We start from the raw sequence: 17566 nt of genomic DNA on the forward strand, positions 1-17566 counted from the left end.
TCAGAAATTATATGTATGTATGTATATTCCCGCTGCGAAACTTTTCCAGTGAATGCAACTGGCGAAGTACCTACATTTATGCTACAACGTTGGTAGTGAGGATAACTGATTTTAGTTTTTCCTCCTATTGTAACTTAACCCGAAACACGATTTGTGATTAATGTGTGCCTGAATTTGAACAAGATATGGTACAAAGTGTATTGTAACCATCTCCATTTTGACCATGCGTATTTTTCTTCTTTCAGATATATTTTTTGTGTTAAACGAATAGTGCAGTACCCTCTAGTTTTGGCCAACATCTTTACTAAACTATAAGATAGTCAACTCGCCTGTCTATCTTGCCTCGTCCAGTGGCCGTTGTGCTCAGTTTATAGTTGAATACGTTCTATAATATATATAAAATCATATATCCATATATATATGTGTATGCACGATGTATATGACGAAAAATAATTCAGCCTAGAAGCGGAATATCTAAACAAGAGCATGCGCGTTAGCGCTTCACATTTTTTAATATATATCTCTTGCCTTTCTACGAAGTGCGCTTGCCTGAGAGTAATGTGTTTTTTGGAATTCCCTTTTCTCACGCTCTCTTTATAAATACTTTTTAGCACGTTATAAGGGAAATCTTCTAAATTTTAGTCTTCGGAGGTTTGTGGGTCGGCTAAAAGGCGAAGAATAATAATTGGCAACCAACCGATACAGGAGTGTATCATATCGAACATTTTAGTATTTGATTCGTTTGCTCTCCTAACGGAAGAACAATCAACAAGCGTAACCAAGTATAGTACGAGAACTCCTACATACCGCCGACGTGGTCGTTGTTAATACGCACTTATAGCGTATAAAAAATTCCAATTCAGTGACTAAAGAAAATTTTATCTAAAGAAGTCTGAAAAGTCTTATCTGGAATAAAAACTTATTAGTTTATTTAAAACAAGTGTCAAATATAAAAGTTTGTAATATTTTTTAAATAAGTATTACAACTGTTAACTAAAACAAACTAAAAAACAGCAATTAACCCAGAAAAGTTGTTAAGCAAATATATGTATGTATCTTCTTACACTGTCTTATATCCTAAATACATGTACTACCTGCCTATAAATATGGGCTTATTCGGACTTTCAAATTACAAGTTATTTTAAATATTAAGTGCTATGAAATTTGAGTGAAAATTACCCCAATTATTGACCGAATTAGAGAAGTATTGGACATTTTAAAATCAAATTTTGGAAAAAATTATTGACGTTTCGAATTTATAAAGGTAATATATAGAAATAAACGAATGAGTATAATAGAATGAGAATGTTTATGAGTAAATTGAAAAGCAAATGCATAATGAAAAGGTGACGTTAAGATAAAGTCGCTGTCTTCATAAATAAAATGGGGTAGTTAAAAAAGAAAAAAAATATATATATATATGTATAACAAATAGCAGGCCAGATAAAGGGGTTGATGCCATTTTGGTTAGTATCCCTGTTGAGATGCCATATCTATAAAGAAAGTTCTAAATTTTGTGCTTTTTTTTTTAACAATAGGAGACACAACGACGATGTAATATACATAAGTATATATATGATTTTTTATAAACCGCAAATTTCTCAGCTAGTCCATATTTATCAGTCTACGTATGCGTTTAATGTATTAGTAAAAGCATAAAATGCAATTAAAACGGCTTTTGAAAATATAGATGAAAGAGAAAACAAACACACATAAAATATTAATGCGAAAATGAACAGGAAAGTGTTTATTGTTTACTATATAAACTTTATTTGGTCGTGCGCAACTCTACTAGGGAAATTGTAAACCAAATTCAAATCCTCATCCTGGTGTACGAAAAAAATCAGTACATATTAAATAAACTTACATAAAACTGTATTTGGCTTAACATGGATTGACACAGTTTTTGTTTAGTTTTCTGTAAATAATTCTGTTTTATAATATAATGTCGATATGTAATATTACAATATGTTTAATGTATATCAGCCATGCGCATTGCATGCATTTTATACTGTACATGCAACAGTTGTTGTCTATTGATTTTTTGCTTTTCTTTATCTATTAGCTTGGATAGATTCTTACTGCAGTAGGGTTAAATATATATTGTACATAAACTTATTGATGATTTGCCCATAATTGTGTACAATATGCAACGCAAAATACACCTATGCACATTACAATACGTAAACATTTTTTAAATTTAATTGTATTGTTCATATTTATACGTATGCAGTATAAAAGTTGTCCCATTTAAGTAGGATTATTTTTAATAGGCTCTAATTTATTAGTAATATAAATAAAGAAGGCCAAAAATTGCAAAATAAAAGGAATATCGGATTCATATACTACCTACATACATATATAAATATACGAGTAGAACAAAACTAACGCGATAAATTAGTAAAATATCTTAAGTGATTAGCTGAACATGGTATGGGCTGCATATTTGTACGTGTGTCTATGACGCTTAATTTACAGATTGATTGTTTATTAAGAAAAACGAAAATAAATGTACCACAATTGGCATTAACATTAATTGGCACTATATAGAGTCGCACAATAAAGTCTACCCCCCCTGAAAATTCCAGTTCTGAACCATCTATGCACAATGAAACAACAAAAGACATACTAAACAAACTCTTATTAAGAGAAAAAAGTTATTGTGACCAATTTCTTTTTTAATTTTATATATTTTTTTAAAATAATTCTTAAAAATATTTTTCAAAACACAGAAACTTCTACATACGACAATTTTAGAATATGAATAAAATGCAACTCTGTATACCAGCAGTGCTTCCAACTACCTCAAGCGTCTTTATTTGAAAATATTTTCGCGGTGCTATTTTTTAAACCGAGTAACGAAATTAGTATTGAAATACGGCAACCAGTTATTAATTACCGCAAAGACAAACAATCTCTAAAAATGTTTAAAGTCAACAGTTCAAACAATAATTGGGAATCGTAATCTCAGAAAAGTATACAAATCAAGCCGAGGTGCGGTCAACCGCCTAAGCTTTCGTCATAGGCAAAGCCTCAAATTTCGACAATAAACGCACAATATAGTTATCATCGGTACAATATATACATACATACAATTATTAAGCTGACATGACATGATCACCCTACATCGATTAAAATATTTTAATACCTTATTTATGTTTCACTACTTCATCCGTAAATTCGTCAAAACACGCCTTTGGCGTAATTTCTAATCATAAGAAAGCTTTGAATGTTAACTGAAACATAAATAAAACCACAGTTAAACACTTGACAATTAGGCAGTAAATTTTGATTAGTAATTAAATAAATTTATTTGGAAAGAAATACAACAGTACTTCATTAATAAAACTTGTTTAAAAAAAAATTCTACCACAGGAGATTTATATGAAAAATAAAATTGAAAACATAAGCAATGTACATCATTCTAAAACACAAGTACTGTTAAAAATATTAATGCTGTTATATTATAAATTCTGTAACTGGGCGGGCACATGTATGTTATACAAATTCACCAAATGAAGAATTTTTTGTGAGATTATTTGTAAATCTATTCAGAAATTATAATTAGTTTATTTACATGATTCCGTTTGAACTGCCAAAGTCATTAACATTACGTTTCTGCTGTTTTTAACATGACGGGGTAGTGAATACGAGTTTAAAAGGAAGGAAAACGTTAAATTCGGTTGGACCAAAACTACAATACATTTCACAAATATAAAAGATTTCATTCAAGAACTTGGTTTTGACCGGTCAGTATGTATGGCAGCTATATGCTATAGTGGTCTTCGGACACTACCGTTCTCTTGTACAACCTATGCCAAATTTGGTGAAGATATCTTTTCAACTAAAAAATTCCCATTATTTTTTGACACACCTAGCGTTAATTGAAAAAAACTCTAAGAGTACAAAAAATGAAACATAAATCCATTTGTTTTATTTATTCTTATCCCTGTAAAATTAAAAATATATACATTTTGAAGTATACACACATATCAAAAGTATGATCTTAAAGAGCATACACATACAGTGTCGAGCAATACTCAAAATTCAACGAGGAGGCTAAAAAAGTCAATAATTATTCAATTTTCTTAAAATTTTTAATTTTTAATGCTTATTTATTTCTTTAAACGTGAAACAACCTTAGTACATTTTGATATTTGATTAACTGTTGTTTTTCGGAAGAAGACAACGAGTTTTTGTTTAGTTTGTAATTATTAAGTATGGTACTAAAGAGTACAGTTTGTACATTGTCAATTTAGCTGTGGTATTTTTGTAAAAATTAAACTTTGAAAAAATTAAGAAAATTTCAAAGAATTTGAAAAATCATATCGTTTTATTATATCAAACTAAAAATACAGTCTTCGAAATTGCAAAAATAACCGATATTAGTAAAACAACAGTTATTTCAGTTCAGAAAAGAAAGAAAGAATAGTTTAAAAATGTTCTTTGTGCTCTCTTAAAAGAACCGTCAATTGAATTGAGTGTTACACTATAAAATATATAACTTGACACAGCAAATGTTGCGACAATAGAAATATGCAACATTAGTGAACTTTGATAGACTCTGCGTCTGCAGTTATTATATTACTGGAATTACACCTGCAGCGGAAACGTGACCTGGCCAAAGCTAGGTGGAAAGTTACGAAAAGTTTGGATCAGTGGTCGGCAAACTTACACATTTAAATTAATATTTTGAGAGTGTATGCGTGTGGAGAGTTACTAAAGTTTATTAACTATGGTAAACTGTCCCTATTGTATGTTTTACATATCTTCATCTTTATCAGTTCAAGTGTAGTTAGGACTATCTGTGGTTTCCTTTTGATCGTTTTTATATGAAAGTCGGGTGCAAAATATTTTCTAAAGCTTATATTGTAACTAACAACACAATTACTTTTAATTTTACTAGCATTGCAAAATAATGAAAAATATACATAATTGTGTTTTTAATTATGAACCATCAAGAACTGACATACCAAACACATTGCAAACATGTCGAACTCCCACTCAATATTAAAGATCATATAAAACAGTGGTCGGCATTTCATAGAACAATTGTGTACGCAAACTCCACGCTGATCTAAACTTGCGCCCGCTATTAATATCAACCATAAATTTTCGTTGACGTTCAAATCCGGTGATTGTGCAGGAGTATGAATAATGTCTGGACATTTATATATTAGGTCAAGTAAAAAGTTCGTTCGGTTTGTATTCAGGAGATGGCGTTTTTATCCCTAGTACTAGTGTTACTAGCTAAAAGTTTTTCTTTGACAGTTTTTCGATTGATTGACTCAGTACGTTGTGAGCGCTCGTCAAACGAAGTCATACGAAGTGTTCAAGCATGAGCACCACTGACTGTAGGAGTCTGCCCCGCAACAACCTTTCATGGTGTCGCTTAACCACACTTAAGTGACTCCTAGTCTGACCTGAATGTCAGGGTATAACTGTCCAATCAGGCGATTTTGAGCTCGAGATATTTAATATCTACATTCCCCCAGTTCGGGTGATATCCTGAACATAGATGCGCTACTTCGTGGTGAAAACCGTTTGGTGTTAGGTGACTTTAACGCGCACCACGATCTTTGGCACTCCTGCCTGTCAAACGATAGTAGGGCGAAGGAGCTGGCGGAACAGATTGACGATTTGACAATCTGCACAATGAATGACGATGCCCCTCCAGATTTATGCTAGCTCTCGCCTCAGAATATTTGCCCATAATTATCTCGATCTTTCTCGATATTTCTGTGGACAACCGCACCTTTGTTAACTTTAACAAAGCTTACTGGATCAGCTTCACAGAATTTAAAGAAAGCACCTTCACCTCACTACCCATTTCTACGGACGTCATCGTTGGCCAGCGTCAATACCGCAAGGTGATCGCTGTTGCTATTGCTCGCTTCATACCATTCAATTCGATGGATATGGCTCCCCGGACCCGAAGAAAAGCTGGAGCTATTTTAGCCGGCAATTCACACTGCCCCCTTCGGCAGATAAGAAAAAACGATGTGTTACCCGACGGCTGCACAAAGCGCCAATAGATGTGTTGTGATCCAATATAATGGATCATAAGACCCGTATAAATCGACAAAGCGCCTTGAGCTTATCAGAAATTTGTTGAGACGGGCCGTGATGTTTCAACTTCAGTCTTACAAAGGCTGGACAATGAAGGAGAAAGTGCCTGGATGTTTCCACCTTACTGTCCACCATACAACTTTGATAACTAGCGTCCGACAAGATTTTTAGCTCTACCACATGAATGCGTATTAGACTGTATCCAGTAAAAACGCCTACGATTTTGGCAAGATGAACTTTGCTAAGGGCAAGTAGTGCTGTAGCCCTCCTTAGCAGTAAGTCTACCGCCAGATTGACGGAGAGATTCTTACGGAAAACTACCTCTCCAACCTTTCCTCCTTGCTTCGACCCTTCCGTCAAAAAGCTCACTTCGGCTCTTCTCCTCCGACTCCTTCCCATCTACATATCCTAGCAGGTATGTAAATGTAATTGTAGGGGGAGAAAATTTTGGCGTGTCCTTGTTCGGACTCCTGCATATACCTTTATCTGAGCCTAATGGCTGATTCATATAGAAATTTTGCTTCGATTTGCGTCAGACATTTGTTTTTGACAGAAAAGTCGGATGTATGCTTTTGTATGAGTTCGTTCCCATCGAAGCGAAACCCAGCAAGGCGAAGCAAAATGAGCCATAAAAACGCACATCGCAGAAACACACCTGCTGGTAATATTTCCGGGAAAGGAAGGGTGTGCATATTGATAAATTTAATTGACCTCTAATGCCGATAATACATGTTCAGATGTCTGCCTGCTTCACACCTGATAAACAAAATCAAACAAAAATTATGAAAAAAAAAGTTTTTAACGTGTCCAAAGATTTCAGATCTCCTTTCAGAATATCTGCACATTTAAATCAGGCATATGGTTTATTTGTATGTATATATTTTTCCAAATGTGAATTGAAATAAATCCCAATGTTTTGATGATAAGAAAAATCAATAGTTTTGAAACAGATTTGTTAGGCAATTTGGTACCAAAATATTTTCTAAAGTGGCAACACTGGTTGGCATTTCATAGCACAATTGTGCAAGCTGACTAAACGCATATTTTGACGTAATTCTTTTAAATTGAGAAGAGGAAGCATAGAACAGCGTATAAATTGTAAACAAAAAAATAAACGCTTATGTTAATTCGTGAAATAAACTTAATTTAAAAGTTTAAGCTGAAAAACTTTTACTGAAATAAATAGAATAATATTACGGGAAAATATTTTGATAATTTTTAAATAAATACTTATATCTATTGACAACATAATAACCAATTAGGTGAGTTATTGCAATTGCGATGTATCCAGCAGTAGTTTCTTATATTAAAATCAAAAATATATTAGTAATAGATTTATTTAAATGAAATAATAGTGAAAAGATTTTGAAATTATAATTATAATGATTACGAAATTCATTTCTCGCTAAGAAAAAATTGACAATTTTTTGTCAACTAGTATATACGAAGGAAAATGGTAAAAACTCGTTTCTAATGGTTTCATTTCATAATAGTTACTGCAACTCGCCACTGCACACTTCATTTTTCAAAATCAATATATAAATATTATACTTTAAATGTAAATAAATTCCACCTTCGCAATCAAAATCCCTTTTGTCCATTTACTTAATTGGCAATTATGTTGTCAATAGATTAATGTATTTATTTGAAAATACGCCAACTATTTTCCCGTAACATTATTTTATTAATTTCAATACGATTATAATCAATAACTAATAAACGGAATTTATTTCACGAACTTGCAAAAGTGTTTCCCTATTTGTATACATGCAAATTGACTTCCTTCTTTATGGAAGTATTAAAAAATATAAGAAATCAAACGATTAAGTTGAGTGGTCCTGATGGAAGTATTTCAGTTTGCTCTTATTTATACATTTTTCTTATATGCTTAAGTCTTACAATAAGTGTCAATTTACAATATTCGCTTATTCAGCAATTAGTTTTATTTTTTACATTGTATGAAGGGTCTTAGCTTAATAAAAAGAATATTGGTTGCTTAAATAAGCAAAGATGCTTATTTAAGAAGCTGTGGTCTTAGCTTTATTGAAAAGAGTATTGATTACTTAAATAAGCAAAGATGCTTATTAAGAAGTTGTATTATTGCTGAGTGCAAAGAAATAGTTTTGTTTATAATGATCGTAAAGCTACTGTGTGGAGGCTGCCGTTAACTCCCCCCTCTCTAAGATGAATCGTCCCCGATTCAATATCATTTTTTGATAGGTTATTTTTTTTACCAAAAATAGCGTTATATGATATTTTTTGAGATTCTAAATTTCTGTTTATTTTAGAATTTTTATAAGATTTTTTAAATTTTACAATCCTATAACTTATGTACATTATTAACAAAATTACAAGTATGTACCATAAAAATGAATGATGTTTAAAAAATTTCATTTGTTCAGCTAAAATATTTATGTTTTCAAAGTTAATTTCTTAATTTTTTGTTTCAATATATTCTATAATTTCAAAATTATTAATATTAATAATAATCTTTTAATATTTCCTAATTTTACAACCGACATTTTCATATATTGTTAATATTTGTATAATTCTCAAAAGTAACAAGGTAAATTCTATTTATGGCATAGCCATCAACTGTGTTATTTCCGGAGACTAATATTGCTCCTTCTTTAATTGCGTCTATTTCTTTATTTTTTTATATTTACCTTTTTTTCTGGATAAAATATCTGATAGGCAGGTATTTGTATTATTAATTTTACAATACGTGTTTATCATTTCTTTTTTACAATTTTTTATATATTAATATATTCTTTTTTGCATTTTGCAATTTCTTTGCCAATTACTATTTTACCGTCTTCTTCTGTGATTGCTCTTACTTCATAATATTTGCAATCATTTATAATTTTTGGATACTTAATATATATAACAATTACATCTTTATTTTGTAATATCTTAAAGTTAGAAATTTCAATTAAATCATTTATAGTCAATCTTCCGTGTTCATTTTGTATTATATTTTTTATCTCATCTAAATGTAAAATTGCAGGGTTTAGAATTCCTATTTTTGCCATAGCTATCGTCTGAACCATGTTTTGTAGTTCAGTTATTAAAAATTGATATTTCCTTTTCGTTAAAATTTTAACATGTGAATTTTCGTTTACATTTTTAATTGTTTCTGTTAATTGACTGATTATTTTAAAAATTTCAGAGTTTGGTGTGTATTGTTTATTGTTATTTTCAATTAGTTCGTTTAACTTATTATTTATTAACATAAAATCGTCATGATCTAGTGTTCCTGCTATCCAATTCCATAGTGTCCCTAATTCATTTATCCCTCTCTTATATCTTGTATCTTTATTTTGTATTTGCTCTAATAAAGTTTCGATAATTTCAATTTCTGGATCTGTATCTAAATCATTAATATATGCTACCTCATTTTCATTATTCCCATGTAAATTATTATATCCGTATTTTTTATTACTATAGCTTTTGTCTGAATTTATAAGTTCTCTAAAATAAGTTAAATTAGTAATGTGAAAAATGTCGCCATAGTCATTGTATAAAGCTACGTCTCCGTCCTCTAATATAAATATTAGAAATATTATATTAAGGGTATTATTTTCTGAAAATATATATTTAAGATTTAATATTATCTTTATGTACTATTCTATTTCTGTAGTTAATTTTAACCTTATTCCCTAAATCTTCTTTTATTACTTGTTTCTTGTATCTAGGCTTTAGCTTATTTCTCTATCCTATTATTTTTTTTAAGTTATTACATACTTATATATTCTGCCTTTGATTCCATATCTAGCGAAAGGGATATGGGTATTTTTTGTTGTTATTTTCAATTATTGTCGTGATTTCTTTATTCACAAAAGCATTTTATGCTAAAGGATACTGATACTGTTTACTCCAAATTGGTTTATTTACCGAGATTCTTATTTCCGCACGAATATCCGTTCGAAACGGTAAATTCATGTTTATTGATTTATTTTATTTCTTATTTTTTCTCTCAAATATTTAATTCTTTCTTCATTTATGCCGGTATTTTCTTCGGCTGGTGCTTCAGAGAATTCTTTCTCTAAATTTATTTTGTTTATATAATCTTCTTTATTGTCGGTGAGTACGTCGACTGGCGTTGTAGAACTTTTTTGTTCCACATTATATTTTTTATAATTGAATTTTTCACTTTTGTTGCCGGTATTACCATCGGCTGGCGTTGTAGAACTTTTTTGTTCCACAATAAATTTTTTATTTTTATTGCCGGTATTATCATCAGCTGGCTTTGTAGAACTTTTTTGTTCCACATTATATTTTTTATAATTGAATTTTTTACTTTTTTTTGCCTGTATTTTCTTCGGCTGGTGCTTCAGAGAATTCTTTCTCTAAATTTATTTTGTTTATATAATCTTCTTTATTGTCGGTAAGTACGTCGACTGGCGTTGTAGAACTTTTTTGTTCCACATTATATTTTTTATAATTAAATTTTTTATTTTTATTGCCGGTATTATCATCGGTTGGCGTTGTAGAACTTTTTTTGTTCCACATTATATTTTTTATTTTTAATATATTCATTGTGCTGCATCTTCAGCTGGCGCTTTAGGAGTCTCTGCTCCCAAAGTAATTATATTTCCTTTAATGTTTTTATCTTTTAATTTTCCTTTAATCTCATGTTGCTCAGATTCATCTCCTAAGCTAAATATGTCTTCTTCCTATTCATTATTTATTATCAACTTTTTTTCTTTCAAGTTGATCACTGCATTAATTTCTTTCAGGAATTTGTATCCAATTAAAAAGTCTGCTTCTTAATTTTCGATTTCGTAAAAAAATTGTCTTTTACCAAATAGAGTAATTAAATGATAATAACGTATTATCGAAAATCCATTAATTGTTTTTACTCTTTTATATATATTTATTTCGTTTTTATTCTTATAAATTCCTGATTTTATATAGCAACTTGTTGCTCCCGTATCTACTAAAATTTTAAAGTTTTGGCCATTAAAACTGTCATGTAAGAAAATATACGGCAGAGTTAGTTTTGATCTAAAAAATGATCCTCTTTAATATTATTTATCCTTTGTATTTTATTTGGTGGTTGATTACTTATTTGTGCGCTGGGATATGGTCGTTTATCTGTAGTATGTATTCTTGTATTCTGTACATTACTTGTATTATTTACATTATAATGTGGTCGATTTTGGATTCGAGTACTTGGATCGACATCCATTGGGATAGGTCTTGCCTGAATATTTTGTTGTAAGGGCCTTTGGTTGTAGCCCCTTTGAAGTTGGGTTTGTGGAAATCGTAAATTATTATTGAAATTTCCGTTATTGATGTTAGTACGTTGTCTGTAATAATTCGGAATTTTCCCGAATTGTGATGGTAAATTTCTCGCATATTATTCGATTCTAATTCGTGTGCTTTTGCCAACGCATTTGGCAAATCACTTGGTGATAGTGAAAATAATATATTGGCTAAATTTCCATATATAATAATATCAGCTGTTCGCTTATCCGCGTAAGCAAAATCGAGTCGTGCCAAAATAGCATCGAAATTAAGAACCGTCCCGTGATTGGATAAAATGTCGTTAGCGTCGTTTGTAATTTTATTTCTTAGTATAGTTAATGCAGCAAAATATCTACGGCTACCCCTAGATATAAGCTCATTGAGTTATTGGCTGATTCCCTCGAGATAACGTATTTAGTTTGTTTTCCGTTAAATTCTGGTAGTGACTTGACCACCTCAAGTGACTCATCACAATTGATATGTGGATCGATCACTTCTATTTTATAATCAACTACTGTAGTTAACTGTGTTAAGTCCTGCAGTTGCCTTCGCAACTCCTCTACCTCCAATCTAAGAAACTGCAACAAATAGTTATTAGTCTAGCAACCAGATTCTCGTTCTCACCATTTAGAGCCATTTTTTATTATTTTAGTTTTTGTGTGCCTTAAATATGGGCGAGTTTCAGATCTATGGTTGCCCTTGCAATAATTACAATATTACAGCCTTTCGTATTTTAGTGTGCTTGAATTATTTCCCATTAAAAAAAATATTTTTCTCTAGGAAAGGATGCTTTTTATTTTTTCCTATATGATCCTTATCTCGTTTTGTTTTTCTACTATAACCATTTAAGATTTTTCTTTTTAATTTTATTTCTTTTTTAATAATCTCCAATTGTGGCTTTTTACTTTTTAATATATGATCCTTATCTTGTTTTGTTTCTACTACAAACTTTTAAAATTTTAATAAGATTTATATGACCTACATTTGTCTGAGTCAGTTGGTAAAGCGTCTGTCATTTTTGTCAAAGTTTTGGAAATACATTTTTTTATTTTATTTTCTTATATATATACATATTTTATTTTTTGCCGTTATTACCTTCGGCTCGATTTGTGGAAACTTCCTGTTCCTCTTTTTAAGAATAAATTTTTTTGATCCTTTCTAGGAAAGGAAACTCTTTTATTCTGGAGGGTCTGGAGTTCAGAATCGCAGAAATGAGCTTATGTTATAAACCAGAGGGTCCCCTTTGCGGTTTTTAAATATTTTGTTATATGGCTGGTCGAACCTTCATTTACAAGATGTTTTTTTATAATTTTTGATCCTTTCTAGGAAAGGAAACTCTTTTATTCTGGAGGGTCTGAAGTACAGTTATTGCAATTGCGATGTATCCAGCAGTAGTTTCTTATATTAAAATCAAAAATATATTAGTAATAGATTTATTTAAATGAAATAATAGTGAAAAGATTTTGAAATTATAATTATAATGATTACGAAATTCATTTCTCGCTAAGAAAAAATTGACAATTTTTTGTCAACTAGTATATACGAAGGAAAATGGTAAAAACTCGTTTTTAATGGTTTCATTTCATAATAGTTACTGCAACTCGCCACTGCACACTTCATTTTTCAAAATCAATATATAAATATTATACTTTAAATGTAAATAAATTCCACCTTCGCAATCAAAATCCCTTTTGTCCATTTACTTAAATGGCAATTATGTTGTCAATAGATTAATGTATTTATTTGAAAATACGCCAACTATTTTCCCGTAACATTATTTTATTAATTTCAATACGATTATAATCAATAACTAATAAACGGAATTTATTTCACGAACTTGCAAAAGTGTTTCCCTATTTGTATACATGCAAATTGACTTCCTTCTTTATGGAAGTATTAAAAAATATAAGAAATCAAACGATTAAGTTGAGTGGTCCTGATGGAAGTATTTCAGTTTGCTCTTATTTATACATTTTTCTTATATGCTTAAGTCTTACAATAAGTGTCAATTTACAATATTCGCTTATTCAGCAATTAGTTTTATTTTTTACATTGTATGAAGGGTCTTAGCTTAATAAAAAGAATATTGGTTGCTTAAATAAGCAAAGATGCTTATTTAAGAAGCTGTGGTCTTAGCTTTATTGAAAAGGGTATTGATTACTTAAATAAGCAAAGATGCTTATTAAGAAGTTGTATTATTGCTGAGTGCAAAGAAATAGTTTTGTTTATAATGATCGTAAAGCTACTGTGTGGAGGCTGCCGTTAACTCCCCCCTCTCTAAGATGAATCGTCCCCGATTCAATATCATTTTTTGATAGGTTATTTTTTTTACCAAAAATAGCGTTATATGATATTTTTTGAGATTCTAAATTTCTGTTTATTTTAGAATTTTTATAAGATTTTTTAAATTTTACAATCCTATAACTTATGTACATTATTAACAAAATTACAAGTATGTACCATAAAAATGAATGATGTTTAAAAAATTTCATTTGTTCAGCTAAAATATTTATGTTTTCAAAGTTAATTTCTTAATTTTTTGTTTTAATATATTCTATAATTTCAAAATTATTAATATTAATAATAATCTTTTAATATTTCCTAATTTTACAACCGACATTTTCATATATTGTTAATATTTGTATAATTCTCAAAAGTAACAAGGTAAATTCTATTTATGGCATAGCCGTCAACTGTGTTATTTCCGGAGACTAATATTGCTCCTTCTTTAATTGCGTCTATTTCTTTATTTTTTTATATTTACCTTTTTTTCTGGATAAAATATCTGATAGGCAGGTATTTGTATTATTAATTTTACAATACGTGTTTATCATTTCTTTTTTACAATTTTTTATATATTAATATATTCTTTTTTGCATTTTGCAATTTCTTTGCCAATTACTATTTTACCGTCTTCTTCTGTGATTGCTCTTACTTCATAATATTTGCAATCATTTATAATTTTTGGATACTTAATATATATAACAATTACATCTTTATTTTGTAATATCTTAAAGTTAGAAATTTCAATTAAATCATTTATAGTCAATCTTCCGTGTTCATTTTGTATTATATTTTTTATCTCATCTAAATGTAAAATTGCAGGGTTTAGAATTCCTATTTTTGCCATAGCTATCGTCTGAACCATGTTTTGTAGTTCAGTTATTAAAAATTGATATTTCCTTTTCGTTAAAATTTTAACATGTGAATTTTCGTTTACATTTTTAATTGTTTCTGTTAATTGACTGATTATTTTAAAAATTTCAGAGTTTGGTGTGTATTGTTTATTGTTATTTTCAATTAGTTCGTTTAACTTATTATTTATTAACATAAAATCGTCATGATCTAGTGTTCCTGCTATCCAATTCCATAGTGTCCCTAATTCATTTATCCCTCTCTTATATCTTGTATCTTTATTTTGTATTTGCTCAAATAAAGTTTCGATAATTTCAATTTCTGGATCTGTATCTAAATCATTAATATATGCTACCTCATTTTCATTATTCCCATGTAAATTATTATATCCGTATTTTTTATTACTATAGCTTTTGTCTGAATTTATAAGTTCTCTAAAATAAGTTAAATTAGTAATGTGAAAAATGTCGCCATAGTCATTGTATAAAGCTACGTCTCCGTCCTCTAATATAAATATTAGAAATATTATATTAAGGGTATTATTTTCTGAAAATATATATTTAAGATTTAATATTATCTTTATGTACTATTCTATTTCTGTAGTTAATTTTAACCTTATTCCCTAAATCTTCTTTTATTACTTGTTTCTTGTATCTAGGCTTTAGCTTATTTCTCTATCCTATTATTTTTTTTAAGTTATTACATACTTATATATTCTGCCTTTGATTCCATATCTAGCGAAAGGGATATGGGTATTTTTTGTTGTTATTTTCAATTATTGTCGTGATTTCTTTATTCACAAAAGCATTTTATGCTAAAGGATACTGATACTGTTTACTCCAAATTGGTTTATTTACCGAGATTCTTATTTCCGCACGAATATCCGTTCGAAACGGTAAATTCATGTTTATTGATTTATTTTATTTCTTATTTTTTCTCTCAAATATTTAATTCTTTCTTCATTTATGCCGGTATTTTCTTCGGCTGGTGCTTCAGAGAATTCTTTCTCTAAATTTATTTTGTTTATATAATCTTCTTTATTGTCGGTGAGTACGTCGACTGGCGTTGTAGAACTTTTTTGTTCCACATTATATTTTTTATAATTGAATTTTTCACTTTTGTTGCCGGTATTACCATCGGCTGGCGTTGTAGAACTTTTTTGTTCCACAATAAATTTTTTATTTTTATTGCCGGTATTATCATCAGCTGGCTTTGTAGAACTTTTTTGTTCCACATTATATTTTTTATAATTGAATTTTTTACTTTTTTTTGCCTGTATTTTCTTCGGCTGGTGCTTCAGAGAATTCTTTCTCTAAATTTATTTTGTTTATATAATCTTCTTTATTGTCGGTAAGTACGTCGACTGGCGTTGTAGAACTTTTTTGTTCCACATTATATTTTTTATAATTAAATTTTTTATTTTTATTGCCGGTATTATCATCGGTTGGCGTTGTAGAACTTTTTTTGTTCCACATTATATTTTTTATTTTTAATATATTCATTGTGCTGCATCTTCAGCTGGCGCTTTAGGAGTCTCTGCTCCCAAAGTAATTATATTTCCTTTAATGTTTTTATCTTTTAATTTTCCTTTAATCTCATGTTGCTCAGATTCATCTCCTAAGCTAAATATGTCTTCTTCCTATTCATTATTTATTATCAACTTTTTTTCTTTCAAGTTGATCACTGCATTAATTTCTTTCAGGAATTTGTATCCAATTAAAAAGTCTGCTTCTTAATTTTCGATTTCGTAAAAAATTTGTCTTTTACCAAAAGAGTAATAAAATGATAATAACGTATTATCGAAAATCCATTAATTGTTTTTACTCTTTTATATATATTTATTTCGTTTTTATTCTTATAAATTCCTGATTTTATATAGCAACTTGTTGCTCCCGTATCTACTAAAATTTTTAAGTTTTGGCCATTAAAACTGTCATGTAAGAAAATATACGGCAGAGTTAGTTTTGATCTAAAAAATGATCCTCTTTAATATTATTTATCGTTTGTATTTTATTTGGTGGTTGATTACTTATTTGTGCGCTGGGATATGGTCGTTTATCTGTAGTATGTATTCTTGTATTCTGTACATTACTTGTATTATTTACATTATAATGTGGTCGATTTTGGATTCGAGTACTTGGATCGACATCCATTGGGATAGGTCTTGCCTGAATATTTTGTTGTAAGGGCCTTTGGTTGTAGCCCCTTTGAAGTTGGGTTTGTGGAAATCGTAAATTATTATTGAAATTTCCGTTATTGATGTTAGTACGTTGTCTGTAATAATTCGGAATTTTCCCGAATTGTGATGGTAAATTTCTCGCATATTATTCGATTCTAATTCGTGTGCTTTTGCCAACGCATTTGGCAAATCACTTGGTGATAGTGAAAATAATATATTGGCTAAATTTCCATATATAATAATATCAGCTGTTCGCTTATCCGCGTAAGCAAAATCGAGTCGTGCCAAAATAGCATCGAAAGTAAGAACCGTCCCGTGATTGGATAAAATGTCGTTAGCGTCGTTTGTAATTTTATTTCTTAGTATAGTTAATGCAGCAAAATATCTACGGCTACCCCTAGATATAAGCTCATTGAGTTATTGGCTGATTCCCTCGAGATAACGTATTTAGTTTGTTTTCCGTTAAATTCTGGTAGTGACTTGACCACCTCAAGTGACTCATCACAATTGATATGTGGATCGATCACTTCTATTTTATAATCAACTACTGTAGTTAACTGTGTTAAGTCCTGCAGTTGCCTTCGCAACTCCTCTACCTCCAATCTAAGAAACTGCAACAAATAGTTATTAGTCTAGCAACCAGATTCTCGTTCTCACCATTTAGAGCCATTTTTTATTATTTTAGTTTTTGTGTGCCTTAAATATGGGCGAGTTTCAGATCTATGGTTGCCCTTGCAATAATTACAATATTACAGCCTTTCGTATTTTAGTGTGCTTGAATTATTTCCCATTAAAAAAAATATTTTCTTTTAGGAAAGAATGCTTTTTATTTTTTCCTATATGATCCTTATCTCGTTTTGTTTTTCTACTATAACCATTTAAGATTTTTCTTTTTAATTTTATTTCTTTTTTGATAATCTCCAATTGTGGCTT

At 29.8% G+C, this 17566-nt stretch overlaps 1 protein-coding gene and 1 long non-coding RNA gene across 4 annotated transcripts in view; one reads left to right on the top strand and one right to left on the bottom strand.

Annotated features, from left to right (window-relative positions):
• The window catches only part of LOC138858020 (uncharacterized), a 98477-nt gene that overhangs the window by 20717 nt on the left and 60194 nt on the right, over positions 1–17566 (bottom strand). The gene's annotated exons all lie outside the window — the stretch shown is intronic.
• Positions 674–17566, top strand: part of CaMKII (Calcium/calmodulin-dependent protein kinase II) — a 111771-nt gene continuing 94878 nt past the window's right edge. The window contains exon 1 of one of the 3 annotated variants that reach the window (XM_036367078.2): positions 674–1048. The gene's annotated coding sequence lies outside the window, so the exon portion shown is untranslated. Of the gene's footprint in view, positions 1049–1071; positions 1265–17566 lie in introns of those variants that run through there. The other 2 variants (XM_070112467.1, XM_036367080.2) reach the window with 2 other exon arrangements.

Source organism: Bactrocera oleae, chromosome X, assembly GCF_042242935.1.
Source record: "Bactrocera oleae isolate idBacOlea1 chromosome X, idBacOlea1, whole genome shotgun sequence".
NCBI classification, from domain to species: domain Eukaryota; kingdom Metazoa; phylum Arthropoda; class Insecta; order Diptera; family Tephritidae; genus Bactrocera; species Bactrocera oleae.